Source organism: Lonchura striata, chromosome 11 (genome assembly GCF_050655825.1).
Source record: "Lonchura striata isolate lonStrDom1 chromosome 11, ASM5065582v1, whole genome shotgun sequence".
In the NCBI taxonomy this organism is placed as follows: domain Eukaryota; kingdom Metazoa; phylum Chordata; class Aves; order Passeriformes; family Estrildidae; genus Lonchura; species Lonchura striata.
Window position 1 is genome coordinate 15,115,001 of NC_140713.1, and position 15,000 is coordinate 15,130,000.

The window sequence follows — 15,000 nt, forward strand, 5'->3', positions numbered from 1 at the left end:
TGCCTCTCTTGTTAAAAAATGATAAACCTAGATTTGCAACTTTTTGCCTTTGAGATATTTAGATTTCCTGTCAATATTCTGCTGGCTTTTCCTCCAGCCTTGCTCTGCTTCACTGTCTCAGGTCCAAGGCTCCTAGAGAAGAAATGCAGTTTTCATTCTCTAACGCAGCAAAGGTGCAAGGTTGAACAACAAGAGCCTAATTAAAGTGCTGGACTGAAAAATCAATACACATCAATATACACCAGACATTATACTAAACAGCTCAAAATATTTTTCCAAATAGAACAGAATGTGAGCCAGCATTAAGTTCTTTTCTTTTCCCTTGCTTGTTTTGGGTTTGCAGCTTGACAACACACACACAGACTAAAGAGTTTTTTTGCTGTCAGGAAAAGCCTGTAATTAAACTTTTACACTTGCCCCTCTTTCAAAATGCTGCGTTAAAAATATAGAGCAGCTCACCATGTTTAGCAACTCTCCAGAGGAAAAGCCACACTTCTCTGAGTATTTTAATCTATCTTATGGTTGTCTGTCTAAGCCACTGAGCTTTTCCCATTGCTGCTAGAGCCATGGACCACAGAAGTGCTCCTGTCCAAAAATGCACTCAAACACGTGGGCCAGCTGCAGAGGCATCGAGCCAAAGGGATTCACACACTGCTCAAGTCCTCACTCCATCCCTGTCCAGCCTGAGCACAGGAGCCCACAAACCAGCCTGCACTAATTCCTCCCCCGTGCCATCAATACCGGTGACCTTTTATCTGTTCATCTGTAGAGGAGGCGAGCACAGGGCCACCTGTGGTCACCATGGAAACAGTGGGATTTGCTGACTATATTCTTTTCCTTGATGCATGTTAAAGACTATTGGCAAGCGGAGGGACACCTGAGCCAAGGTGAGCTGATTAGAGGGTCTTGAACTAGTTGAGATAACTCTTAAATTTTAATCAGTGCATTTTCTTATTTGCTGCCAAGAAATTTAGATTGTAAATAAATGCCAGTTTAGTGCATGCATGGCTGTAATTCAGCCATGGCCACAAACTTTGCCAGTGTTACATGAGCAGTGTAACACAAAATATCACCAGAGATATTGGGTGAACCTGATTTGCCTTTTGCTTCTTGAACCTCTTTATCTGGAAGCTGATGGGGTCCTCTGCAACCACTCACTGGCAGAGCTGCACCAAAGGGAGCAGCAATGGGAAGGCTGTGCCCCGTTCCTGGGACTCACAGCCAGGCCCAGGGGCTGATGTGGCTGTGCAGGGCAGCTGGTGGGTGCAGGGGCACGAGCTCCAGAGCAGTTCAGGTGCACAGAAAGGGTTGTTCAACAAGCTCAGTGTGCTCAGCCAGGGGTTATTGTGCTATATAAAATAGACCTCTTAGTTTAATTTAGTGTTTCCCGACTTTTCTGTGTAAAGATAGCACATAAGTGTGGTGTGAAGTCACCTGGGACCCAGAGGTCAGAGCTCAGGGCTCGACAAATGAAAGGTTAGAGCTCATGTTTTGGGCAACGACACACAGGAACCAATAAACCAACATCAACCTTCCCCCCCCCACCCCGATTTGGGCTTTTGTCCGCCTCTGATGCACTGATCCATAAGAATTCCCTGCTCTGCAGTGCTACAAGTGTAAATAGTCAAGATACAGAATATTAAATAGAAGTGAAGGCACATTAACCCACTATCATTACAGAAAACAAATGTGCAATGTACCAGCCTCATGAGAACAAACACTTTGGGTGGCTGTTATATTCTTCTAGTAGATAGCAGAGAAACAAAAATGCAGCTTGCAGGTGAAGAAAATTAGTCACATGATCATCTGGATGGAAAGGGAGACACAGAGGAACAGAGAAAGTGCATGTAAAATAGGAAAATATATTGAAGAATATTTTACCTTTATTTTGAAGAGATATTGCTGTTTTAAAATGACTTAATATTTGTAATTATCCCTTAGCCTGTATAGATCTCTACAGATATGCATGTATCACTCCTATGCATGCATCTGAAGAAGCTGAACAACAGCTCAGTGTTTCTCCTCAAGGTGAGGTGAGAAAGAGGTGGGTGCAAGGTGCCTGGGGCAGAGCTGTGGGCAGCTCCAGGTGCCTGAGCCTGAACAGCTCTTGAGATGCCCCAGACAGGGCCTGGTGGACCAGTGGGGTCACTCCCTGCAGCTCCCCTCTGTGCTGGGCAGCCCATTGCCCTGCTAAGTGAGCACCACCTATGCCCTGTGTCCAAGAATGATGGCAAGGGGAGGATGAAAAGGAGAAGGGGTGGGGAGGAGATGTAATATGTCCAGTCTAGAGATCAAATTTGGGGTAACCTTCAGCCCTTACCTCCTAATTCTACATCCTGTCTTTCCTTGCACCTCATTACTCACAGGGCTGTCAAATCTGGACTCCAGCCTGCTAGATTAAGGACTGCAAGTTTATTTAAAAGGAAACAAAACAAACCGCACCAGTTTTCCTCATTACTGGCAGCCATCAGGATGGCTCTCTGCAGGACCACACAGGGAGCAGAGGCAGTGGCATGCTGAGCACTGCAGGGTTTGGATGCTGCAGAGCATTTTCCAGCACTAACAAGGAGCTGGGCTGTCTTTGCTGGTGCACAGTTTTATAGTGTGCCACTCTGCCCCAAATCCTCCTAGAGCCAAGCCATGTTCCAAGGTCACTGCCTGCCTGAGGGTGTGCAGCCCCCAGTTCTGTGGGGACTCCAGGGGAGAGGAGATGGTGCCCAGGGCTGCTGCTGGTACCTGCTGGTACCTGCTGGGCTGCTCATCTGCACTGTGCAGGGGGTGGGCACCCTCTGCAGAGGGCCTGAGGATCCAGTCAGGGTGTAAGAGAGCCACCTCCAAAGAGGAATGCTGCCCTGAGACATCAGGGCAAGGAATCAGCCACCTGGGCTGTGGCTGATGGTCTTGGTGTGGGATAGGTGGCCCCTGTCCAAAGGAATTGGAATAGGATTTTACTTTCCTTCTGCTTCATTGCAAGGCACAAACAGGCTCTTTTGAAGAAGTCTGGCTTCATTTGACATTAATTTTTTTTTCCTAGATTTGAGGTGATGAGTTTTGCCCAGAACAATTATGTCCTGAACAAAAATGGGGAAATTCTTATGCATAAAATTCAGCTGACCATGACCCAAAAAGGACCTCACACTGCTGATACTCAGTCAGACAATCAAGTTACACAATTCAACTGTACAAAAATAACAGATGCGGTTAGTTTAATTCACTAAAAATGCTAAACCTATGAAGGGATATATAAAGAACATTTAGAGTCATCTTTGAAATCAGAATGTGGTGATTGCACTCACATGTGCCCACTCAAATAAACTGCACCCCCACAATGAGAATTCCTCACATGCCAGCTGCCAGGGACTTTAGGAATGCCCCTCAGCCTGGTTGCCTGGAGAAGATGGAAGCACTGAGCAGATTCCAGGTAAATCAAATTACTATTTGGATGCATTATCTTGCTGAACTCTGACAGTTTTAAACTCAGACTAAGCTGTATCTTGTTGTGTGACTAGGCAGACAATGTCATATCACTGATGAGAAGAAATTCTTTATTTTTGACTATCTCTGCTTATAACTTGAACTGTGGAGAATTCTTAACCTCCATTTAGGGAGTGAGGTCCTCAAGGTGTACAAACCCTGAGCAGAGATTAGCAAACACACACACACACACACACACACACACACACACACACGCACACACACACACACGCACACACACACGCACACACACATTCCTGTGTATATATACATTTTAACATGAGCCAACACACACTGAACCTGCCTGCAAGGACAAGGCAGATCTAGGCACCGACCTCTGGTTGATACAGAACACAAAATGTGGCTCTACATGTGTGCACAAAGCAAAGTGTAATTTGTCTTTGGAAGTCCTGTGCCTTTTCCCCGATGCCATGCGGTTCACCCCCAGCTCCTGACTGGCTGGGCTGCTGCTACAGCTGCTCAGGCTCTTGCGTGCCTTCAGGCTTTCATTCCAAGAGCACTTCTGGTGCCAGAGGGTTTTGGCAACAGTTATAATGTGAATGATTACTTCCATTGAGGAAACCATCGGTGATAACAGTGCTGAGAAGGTGTGTGTGGTGTAAACCACAGCTTGTGAGGGCATTAGAGCATGGGGGTAAGCAGGGACAGGCTCTAGGTGCTGCTGGGAGGAAGCTGCTCTGCAAATGAAAGAATGGCATGTTAGTAGGGGAGTGAATGTGTTAAGCAGTTTAACCCCTGAGCAGCCCTGTGAATAAAATGTTTCCAGACTTGGCCTGAGCTAGGTGTTCACTCAGCTAATGGAAATGCTGTACCCCTCTGTCTAACCAACCTGGTCTACTCACCAGGTATGGCTGTGAAAGGAGATATAATTTGGCCACTTCTGTTGTCATGTTGCCTCATACCAATGTGGACATTATAAACCCAAGCAGTATTTAAGTTGCTGTGAATTTAAATGTTATTTTCTTACCCAGCTACCCAAGCCAGCTTACATGCTGATCAGTATCTGCTGCAGCCTGGGAATAATCTGGCCCTAGCTCCTTGGGCAGGGAAGTAAATCCTTACTGACATCAATGAACTGAAAAATTCTGAGGTCTGGCAGTGACAAAGGGAACAGTGAATGAAAGCAGTATTTCCTAATATTGATCTACCTTTCCTGCTCATCTACTAATAACATTGGCTGTTTACCCTCTGTAATAAGCTGTGATAGGTGCTTTCACTGGCCTTAGCTTTCCAGTTCTTCCAGTATACAGGAAACAGGGAGCCCCCAAATAAAGCAGCCGGCTAGAACCACATAAAAATAAGCACATTAAATATTTTAAAAGTTTGCAATTCAACCACTTGTGCAATTAACTGCATATTTAGATCTTGATTTTATTCCCAAGATTTTCTCCACATGATATTTAGAGAACCCTGAACCCAGTTTACCAGACAGGGGAACACATGGGAACATGTGGGAATTATAGCCATTTTCTGAGTTTTTGGAGATTCCTCTACATGGGGAACTAAGGGAGACACCCATATCTTTGTCTTACCTCTGTATTTCATTACCATTTGAAGGGCACTGTATTTTAATCCACTTTTTATGTTTCTGCTTTGACTGGTATTTCTCAGGCTTGTATTGAGCATCATCGAGGATAGTGCCCATTTTATCCCAAAAGCAAATGCTATTTGTTAAGTTACCAGCTGAGATTTGGCACATTTTAAATATATGGGACTGCTTCTGAGTGGCACCTACACCCAGGATGATTCCACAGCCTGAAGAAAGCGCAGGTGACAAAAAAATGGGTACAGCAAAGATTTACAAAATCAAGATAGTAATAGAAATAATTATTTGGAACAAGAATATAACAACTCAGTACATTGTCACATAACATGGAGTGATATTGTGGAATTAAATGCCCCTGGATATTGTGAATATCAAAGCTTAACATGGCCTTAAAAACTGATGATGTGAAGTCATAGATGGGGAGGTGAGAGAAAATCTATCAGAGTCTATTAAAAATAATCAGGATATCATCCCTGGCTCAGTAAATTGGAGCTGCTGGGTGCAAGAAGCTAGAAAGTTGTGTTCTATAGAAGCAGCAGCATCTAGACACCCTTTTCTGGTGTCTTCCATAAGTGTCTGCTGCTAGAGGAGAAGGAACAATACCTTCCCTGGACAGGACAATTGCTCTAGTCCCATGTATAGTGTAGCTCAGGCTCAGTTAAAAAACTAAAACAATTAAACCCCAGAGAAACACAGATACATACCTTATTAACAGCTTGGGTGCCTGCTCCCTGACAAGTGAAGACGTGTGTCTGTCCTAAGAATGGGAAGCTGATGTTGAGCACACCTTGACATGGAACTGTATTGTGCTGTTCAGCAGAGATCCTTAATGCCCATGACAAGATGAGTTGGTCTTTGCTGTAGGAGAAACCAGCACAACAATTTAGAGGACATTTTTTTGGGAAGATTCTACATTTCAGTTTCTTTCAGTTTGATAGAAATTAGAGAAGAAATAGTTCTATGTGTAGACTAAATCTCTAGCACCTGCAGGCTCTGTCCTGTCAGCTCCCAGGCTGCAGTGTTCTGGCCACAGGCCCCTGTTCAGGTCTGGGGGAGCCAGACAGCTTGAAGTGATGATATTTTAAATTCTCTCAAGAAGAACAATTGGAGCCTGCCCCTCAGACACCAGAGATGACTGGGTAAGTTCACTTAAATGAACAGTATTTAAATTATACTAGTTTTTAAGAGTTTTTGCAAATGGGTCACAGATATGCAAATTCTATTAACAGAAATCAATTAAATCCAAAAGTGAAATACAGAACCCAGACAGCCAAAAAAAGAGGTCACAACATAAAACCTACTCTGCAATGCTCATATTTCTCATTTTTGCATTTTGCTGATGTAATAGGAGGGTCCTGTGTGAAGGTAAGAATGTTGTTTCCTTCCTTTTCATACACAGAGTAAGACGTCAGTCAATAAATATTAACAAAAAAAAGTATTTAATCTAGAGTACTTTCTCATGGTGCTGAGCTCTGGATGTGAGTTAGAGAAGGACAGAAAGGCTAAAGACACTCAAACCTGAGGCAGAATGAGAGATTGCAAAGAATGAAGTTGTGTGCCAGACCAGAGCTAGCAAAGACAAACTAAACCAAATGCATTTGAGATAATTCACAAGGATAGGACTACCAAGAAAAATATACACATTAGTGAAATCAGAGATTTAGGTGAATCTGAAGAAACCACCTTTAGTTTATCACAGTTGCCATTCCAGTAGTTCATTGGGCTGTTTCCCAATAGTAGCTTCCCGTGTTTATTTTGGCACTTGTGGGGAAAATGTCAATGAGAGAACTACTCTTAGTGTGCCCTGCTGTGTGACTTTGAGTTACTCCAGTACCACGGCAGCTACTTTCCAACAGATTAACAGTCAGATACTGGGGGAGTTCACTCAGTTCTTATAAATCTGTACAGACATTTTATTAACTTACAGCTTTTTTATTTGGTAGGCCACCTACAAAATGAAAACAGATTGCTTACATTTTTTAAAGATAGAAGAAATTTTTTTTTTTAAGTGAATAAAAATATATGCTTTTCTGGAAAGTTTCAAGTGCTAATCTCTGAAACAGCAGCTCTGGGGTATTCAGTTATTTTTTTGTAAAAAAAACCCAATGAAACAGACAGACATCCCAAACTCCACAAGTTAATTGTCTCCTTATTGGATTTTTTCCCATTTTTTGTTTGCATTAAGAGAAATACATCATCACAAAAAGAAATTAAAAAAAAGGATGGGTGCAAAATTAAGGCACAAGGTTGGCACTTGAGAGATCTGGTTTCGGTTCCTGGCTCTGTCAAACATTTCCTATGTGACCTTGTAAATGTCACTTTTGAGCATGTAAAACCATCTGGCCTGATCTAGTGAAACATGTATTTAATTTTAAGATGCAAGTAGTTCCACTTACATCTCACACGCTTAAATTTAAAGACATGTTTACATGATTTGCTGGTTGGAAGCCACGATGCTCAGCCTCTCTCTGCTCCAGCATCCCAGCTGCAGAGCCAGGGTAAGGAATTTTGGCCTCTTTGGCTCCAAGCTCTCCGAAGCAGAGGCAGTGACTCCCTGTGCATGTGCAGCAGCAGCACAGTGGGGTTTCCATTCTGAGGGCAGGAGAAATGCCTAGGACTGCTATGGATAAAAGCTGTAAATTCAGATGCCTTCATTGCAAGTAAAAACCTGCATTTAGGCACTGAAACACTGGCCTGGTTTTTCAGAGTTGCTGAGCAACCAACACGCTCATCAGGTTAAGAACCCACAAATGTTTTGTGGTTCAGAAAATTAGGTCACTTATTTGAAGGATAAAAATAGATTTTGAACCCCAATTTCAAAACTTAAAACTTTGCCTTTATGTCTTAAATGTAAATATCCTGTCTCTTGCCACTATAGTTAGCCATACTCTCCAACTTCATATAAAATTCAGATTCAGAAGCAAGAAGCCCTCATTTAACCATTTCACTGTTAGCTAAATGTAATTAAAAAGAGTAGAATTCCACTGAGACATTTTAAATAATGTATATAATATACATATGTGTGTACACATGTTTTTAATGTACATAGTATATACAATGTTATTTTATGGCATAGCAGATGTTTCTTAATTCCCTGACACCATGCACTGGAGTAAGATTATGCCAGCCTATTTTATTATGAATAATGTGCTTGCTCTGTCATTAAGTGGGTTATTAAAGACATAAACAAAGTTTTATGCCCTGCTTTTCAACAGCTGTTGGTGGTCTACAAAGTGATAATCCTGCTTTCAACAAATATACTTAGGCTTAAAACTAAAATAAATAGATTTCATAGGCAACTCGTTGACTCATGAGTGGGCAGATGGTAACTCTGTGACATCTCCAGTGTCACGGAAGCAGCAATGGCATTATTTCTAAGAGGAGCCCTTCGAGCACAGGCTGGGAATGAGACGGCTGCTCCATACATCATTTCTTCCTCCAACCACACAGTAACTTCTATACTAAGCAAACAAGCCTGACTGGCATTTATTTCAGCAGCAACAGCAGGGGAGGAAAAATTTAAAAGCAAATGTTTATTTTAAATAAACAAATAAACATGTCACACACACACACACACACACACACACACACACACACACACACAAATCCAGTACATGTGACCATAGCTGATTTTTCCCTTCCTAATGAACTATGTGGCAAAGCCACAGATGCAAATCCTGTAACCTCAGCTTTGGAGAAAATCATCTGGCTGGGTTGGATAACTTCAAACAAAAGGGTAGAGGGGACAGTAAAGGTTAGGTGTCCGTGCTCCGCCACGGGCGCGGTAGCTGTTAATTTAAACGGATGTGACCCCTACACGGCAAAGCTCCAAAGGTGTGCGGGGAAGAGGGTTTATTCTTATAAATAGGACTGATGCCAGGTCATCCAGTCCCCCTTGCTTTGGACTTCCTAAAGAAAACAGCTTCAGACAGCTGAGCAGAAGAGTTATGGAGAGTGCTGAGATAGGAAATATCTCCAGTTCCTGATATATTATGATTGGCCCCGGGAATGAGGAAGCTGAGAGACGAAGGTAGTCCTAAAGGGTGCTAAACTGTACAGCACTAATGTACACAACAACATCCTCATACAAGCAGATGTTTAAAAAAAAAAGGGAGGGGGTTGGAAATTGTATTTAGACCACGTTGCACTGACCCTAGGGAGGAAAACTAAAAAACAGAGAGAATGTGGAACCAATTTTCAAGCTTGAGCAACTGAAAGTCTATTAAATGCTTCTGTCATCAACATGAGATGGGAAAAAAAAGTAATAATTTATACAACAAATTAGGTAATTGTAGCTGCATGGACAAATGATATTTCTTCCCTGATAACTGAATAAACATTGTTACAAGAGGAAGGTTATAAGGAAATAGCCACTTTAGTGAACTACAAGCACCAGGTCTCCTACTTCTGTTCATATTAAAAGACAGGCATTGAGGACTGAGGGACATACATGCTCTGGATCACAAATATTTTTATTTACTTTGTTCTTTTTTTTAGGAAGCATATTTGATTTGTTAAATATGGGCTCAGCATCATATAACTAGAAGCATTCTCAGCATGATTACTGCATCATGCCAAACTCAAGTGAATTTCTTTTCTAAGATATAGCAATATAAACTGAAGGAATTGCAGGAACAATATGGAAACCACACAATTTACTTGTTTATTGACTCTGTTGTTTTCTTAACTATGAGCTGCATAGAAGGTAACAAAACAAACAGCACAATTTGTAGTAGATACATAGAGAAAATAAATAGTGGAACAGAATGGAAGCAATGGCAAGTTGGGGTAATGTAGGGTATAAGACAATAACTTCTGGGTCATCATCATTAGTACTGGAATAATGCTGTGGTCAGCCACGGTCAGTGGAAGGACCAAGAGAGCAAACTCAAGAACACTGAAAACCCAGTGTACAGAGCACATGTGGGAATGCACAGATAGAATGGTTAAATTCCTAAGGTTCAGGGCCTTCACATTTTTATTTTCTTTTCTGTCACAGACTTCCTGTGGGATACTGGGAAAGTCACTTAATGGCTTTTACGCCTTTGTATTGTTCTATTCAAGATTATACTGGATTTTGTCTGTGGAGACCAGGCCCTTAGTGCCAGAAATCTTTCTAGAAGGGTCACTGTTGGAGTAAAATTTATTTTAAAACTTAACCTAGGAATTTGCAACACGCAATACTGACCTCAAAATTCACTACCCTTCATATTAGTACAGCTCTGTACAGATTTACTTGGCAGAGTTCTTCTGAAGCACAAGCCCAACTAAGAACTCACCTTCCTTGGGGAAAAAAGAAAAATTCAGTTCCCTGGCCAGGGCATGAATCTCCCATGCAATGATGCACTAGCCATGTGTGAGGAGGAGGGTGTAGAACAAGGCTGAGTTAAGGGTTTGGTTGTGTGAGCTGTTAAATCACTGCCCCGTCAGCAGCGCCACGCGTGTGCTCAGAGATCAGCACTTGCCAAGGGCTGTGCTGGCAAAGAGCTCAGCTGCCTGTGATCAAGGCTGGCTTTGAGAGCCTGAAACGAGAGGAGAGAGAATGTGAAAAGGATTTTTGCTGGGATCAATTTTCTGTCTATCTTTTTATGTATGCTTCCATCTATTTGAATACATGCATGTGCGTAAACAGAGCCAGTCCCCATCCCCCCATGTCTGAAATGAAAAATAATAAAAATATATTTACATAGCTTAAACATTAGGCTATTAAAAAGCTATAGTCAGTATAACAGAGGGGAAAAAATTACAAAGAATGATTTGCATAGCAAACACATTTCACAGCTGTTTTGGACAAATGCCCTTGGTAAATATGTTTAAAGTCATGTACAACAAGAATATTTTATCACAAGTAACCATGTTTTAATAAACACTTAGTCTTTTTGTATTTCATTCTTTCTCATCATAATAATAGAAATATAACACCATATATCACTGTAAAACACATTTCCACATAAATGCTGATAAGCACAAAATATTTTTCATCATTTACATTTTAACTGTAATAATATATGGCAGGATTAAAGCTGCATCCATCATGTGTCTAACTAACCTTGCTGTAATGAATTTTTAAATGTAATGGTTTCTGTCACAAAGTAAAATCATACATAATATCTTTTGACACAGTATGCTGGTATATTCAAGGTTTTAAAATGTAAATTCTACTTCATTTTTAATTAGATTTATAAACTCTAATCACTGTTTTCTTTACTATAAACCAAGGGGTAAGGAAAAAGGGGTCTGTGTCAAGCCTGGAAGTTTTTTCAAGTGCCTTTCTCAGAGGAAACATGCACATCCAGCATGTAGAAAGCGAGTCACACTAGAAACAAAGGATTATCAAAATCATAGGGAACTAAATCTCTTTCGGCTGCCTGAAGGGCTCCTCTGGTGGCCCGGGTGCCCGCCCGGTGCAGGGCTGAGGCTGGGGCTGTGCCTGGGCGCAGGGCAGAGCGAGATGAGGACTGGCACGTCCCCACACAGCCCCCTTCCCTGGCGCTGCTTGAAATAACAAATAATCCGGCTCACAAGAGGAGAATCATTAAAAATAATTTGCAGGAGCTTTCTGTTCTGCGAGCCCTTTTTTTGATACAATATTTCCTTCAGTGATTATCGCTGTGGACATGTTCCTGCCATATGGATGGGAGCCGGGCGAGGAGGCGGCTCAATACCTGAGTGGTTAATTAAGAGCTGTTGCTGGGCCACAAGAAGCAGGTTTGAAATCCCTCTTCACTCACCGACAATGAGTAGCTTTTTTAGCAGCAGAAGTCACTGGGGACAGCCAGAAGCGCAGGGTAATTATTTGAGATAACATAGAGCTGAAGAGCGGGCGCGTGTGTGCGCGGCTGCGTGCGGGGGTGCGCGGCTGCGGGGGGAGGCACCTCCGACAGGAGGGCAACAGCACAGAAAAGTCTATAATAAAAAGGTCAACATCTCCTATTTTTCTGTACAGTGTCGGCAGTCTGTAATGCCTTTTTAGAATGAATGACAATGGATTTATCTTATTTTTTCCCCCCTCTCTTTCTTAAACGAATCTAATTCTATATTCAAACTTTGCAATGGTGAGTGCAGGACCTGGAGGCCAATCTGGATGAGCTGGTCTTACTTTATCAGCGCAGATGCTGAAATGACTTTGAATGCATTGTTGCAAAGTAGCAGTAATTTCAACATTAACTTGTGTAACCCTGTGCTCTCAAGAACAAAGAAAAAGCAGTGAACGGAAAGCCATGAATGAAATGAGGAAAGTCCGTAAGTTCTTAGAAATTTGGGGCTAGATTCTTAAGGGTAAATCTGCTTACTGACACAGGAACAGGGAACACTATTTTGGCTGTAAATGAGCAGCTCATCCAAACCAGCTGCAGATCTGCTTTTTGGCCACAATATTGCTTGTGGGCAGGGGGGGTCTAGGTTATTATTTATGCCATTTAGAACATAAACCAAGGCTCAAAGGGACAGTGATTTCAGGGATGGTCTTGCTGCAGTGTATCCCATTCATTATTTTTCTCAAAATGCACAGAAGAATGAGAACTTTCAGAGCCTATATTTTTGTAAATACTTCATATCCCAAATATTTATGAAGTCAAGTTGCCATTCAATTCCAGTACTGTCAAATATTTTATACAGATTCTAAGACCTGGTGAAAACTGAAGACAAGCTGTGTAGTAATCCATGGCAGTACTACATTTTTTTTCTCAGATCTGCAGAAGAGAATATGAGCATCCCTTTCCACAGTCATCTAATCTCAGTCCATCTACATTGTGGGCTCAAAATACTGTTTCCCCCTTTGGCTGGTTGGTTGTTTTTATTTTTTTTAACAAGCCTTTCTAGTATATTACTGAGCAAATGACAAAACCTCTGTCATATGCTTTTTTGGCATTTCCAGAAAATCCCACATGTGATCTCTAACTTAGAAGGCTTAAATCTCCATCCAAATATGAGCTTTTTGAAGCTCAAATGAATGCTTAGCTTTGTGCTGTGGGGTAAAAATAAATTCAAGAAAGTAAAAAATACCCTCAGCCTCCTCTCCACACACACCTTTTCACATCTTCTCAATGCTGGGAAATAATTTTCCTGAGCAAGCGGAGGTTTGAACGCACATGACAGGCTCTTCAAGCACCAAAGGTTTTGCAGTTTTAGGTGTGGGCTCAGCCCCCCAAAACTTCCTATTTGTGGTGCGGGGACCATGCCATACCTGTTCTCTTTTTTATAAAGGCAGATCTTGCAAATCTTTGATGTTTCCAGAGTGCAAACAATACTGCTCCAGCAGCAGCACTTTTGCCAGTATAACTGTCTCAGCTTTGTTTAGAAACTGCCCAATATGTTAATTATCTTCTTTACCTCTGTGGCATTATACTGTCAAACTGTACAACAGTCTTTAGAAAATAAAAGCTAACACCCTAAGCTGCTGTACCCGGCTCCCATAATATCTATTCACTGACAATGCCTGAGCTGTCAGATCAGAAGAAGCTTCATTCGAATAAAGGTGGGCAGATGTGTGATAATGAGACAGAAGCATACAGATGCTAATATAACTGTTCAGCAGAGCAGGCTCGTCTTCGTTAGGCAGACCCAGGTAGCAGCTGCAGACTGTCAGACGCTGGAATGCTGCTTTCTCTTGATTCTCATTTAAGATCAGCTTCGTTCGCTGTCTGTCAGTGAACTTTTCCCTCACAGGAGCCTGGACCCCTAGGTGATCAGTCACATTTCGACATAACTAGATGTCAAAAGAAGTTTAAGTTGTATGACGAACTGTGATGCATTCCCTGTGCTGGCTGGCAGTCTCAGCCCTCCAAGGCGTCTTGTTAATGATCCACCTGGAAACTCTAGAGTATTTCCTGTATTTTGTTTTCTTATTAAAATACTGGCTAAGCCTTTGTCGATATCCATGTCAGCAACTGTAAGCTCAAGACAATATTATCACAAGCATAATTTGATTTAAAAATGGAACAGTGGACCTGTGCTGACCAAGCAGCAGGAGATGCACACGGAGTGAGCAGGATGCTCGCTTTGGGTTGCTGTAATTTATCCTCGGCAATTAAAACAAAGTATTTATGATCTTCTTGGGGGAAGAGGCAGGGTGTTATGAGGCTTTACTAAGTTTTCTTATGAGATATGTCTGCAGCCAGGCAGTTCACTCAGCTGATGAGCACAACCAGGAATAAGATAATGGCAAGCCTCCATAGATGAGCAAACAATTCAAATACACAGGAGCTTGGAAACACAAATAACCTGAGATTGTCATTTCACATACTGCTGAAACCTTTGAACTGGGAGTCTGAACTTTGTCAGCCTTTCATCTGTTGCTATGAGCTGTTTACCCACTCACACTCCCCGTTTCAGAGAGGAGATAGACCGAGGCTATTTTACATAAAATACATATGTGTGCACACAATGCAGCAAGCCTTCTCCCACAATATTTGTGTGACAAGACTTAATATTATCTGGTGCTTAATCATGTCAAGCCAATTTTTACTGTCAACCCTGACTCCCTTCTTCACTTATCATCTGAATTGCAGCATTTCTATTCTTCTTAAGACAGCAAACTTATGTGGTCAGGTACAATTAACAGGTTTCTTACAATCTTAAAATTCCGAACTAAAAGATGACAAAGGAAGAGATTCAAAGATTTATGATGTTCTTTATCTTCTTGTGTGGGGTTAGACAATTGCAAGATGTGTATTGGTCTGGCATTTGCATCATAGTTTTCATTAAACAACAATTATTAAATTTGCAATACTGATCAAAAGTCTATGGCAACTTGCTACCTGATGGACGTCAAAAGGAATTCTCAGTAGGAAGATCCATCCACATTCAGTCTGAGGTGTCCAGCAACTCCCCCAGGGCTGTGGAGAGGGATGTTGGGCAGGTCAGGATACCATACCGTGTCTCCCCTGATTTGATACAGGGCTGCTTTCATTTGTTTCTCTTCCTGCAGACAAATCCAGCTTTTAACACTGATGAACACT

At 41.9% G+C, this 15,000-nt stretch overlaps 2 long non-coding RNA genes across 9 annotated transcripts in view; one reads left to right on the forward strand and one right to left on the reverse strand.

Annotated features, from left to right (window-relative positions):
* LOC146766425 (uncharacterized) overlaps positions 1 to 15,000 on the forward strand; it is a 202,243-nt gene that overhangs the window by 137,361 nt on the left and 49,882 nt on the right. For all 7 annotated transcript variants that reach the window (XR_014957749.1, XR_014957753.1, XR_014957752.1 and 4 more), the window contains one exon: positions 1 to 15,000. This exon is cut by the window's left edge and continues 48,821 nt beyond it; it is cut by the window's right edge. This is a non-coding gene — a long non-coding RNA (uncharacterized LOC146766425).
* Positions 1 to 15,000, reverse strand: part of LOC110484400 (uncharacterized) — a 240,712-nt gene that overhangs the window by 41,877 nt on the left and 183,835 nt on the right. For both annotated transcript variants that reach the window (XR_014957755.1, XR_014957754.1), the window contains 2 exons: positions 10,321 to 15,000; positions 1 to 5,899 (listed from right to left, as the gene is read on the reverse strand). The exon at positions 1 to 5,899 is cut by the window's left edge and continues 41,877 nt beyond it; the exon at positions 10,321 to 15,000 is cut by the window's right edge and continues 29,145 nt beyond it. This is a non-coding gene — a long non-coding RNA (uncharacterized LOC110484400). The remainder of the gene's footprint in view (positions 5,900 to 10,320) is intronic.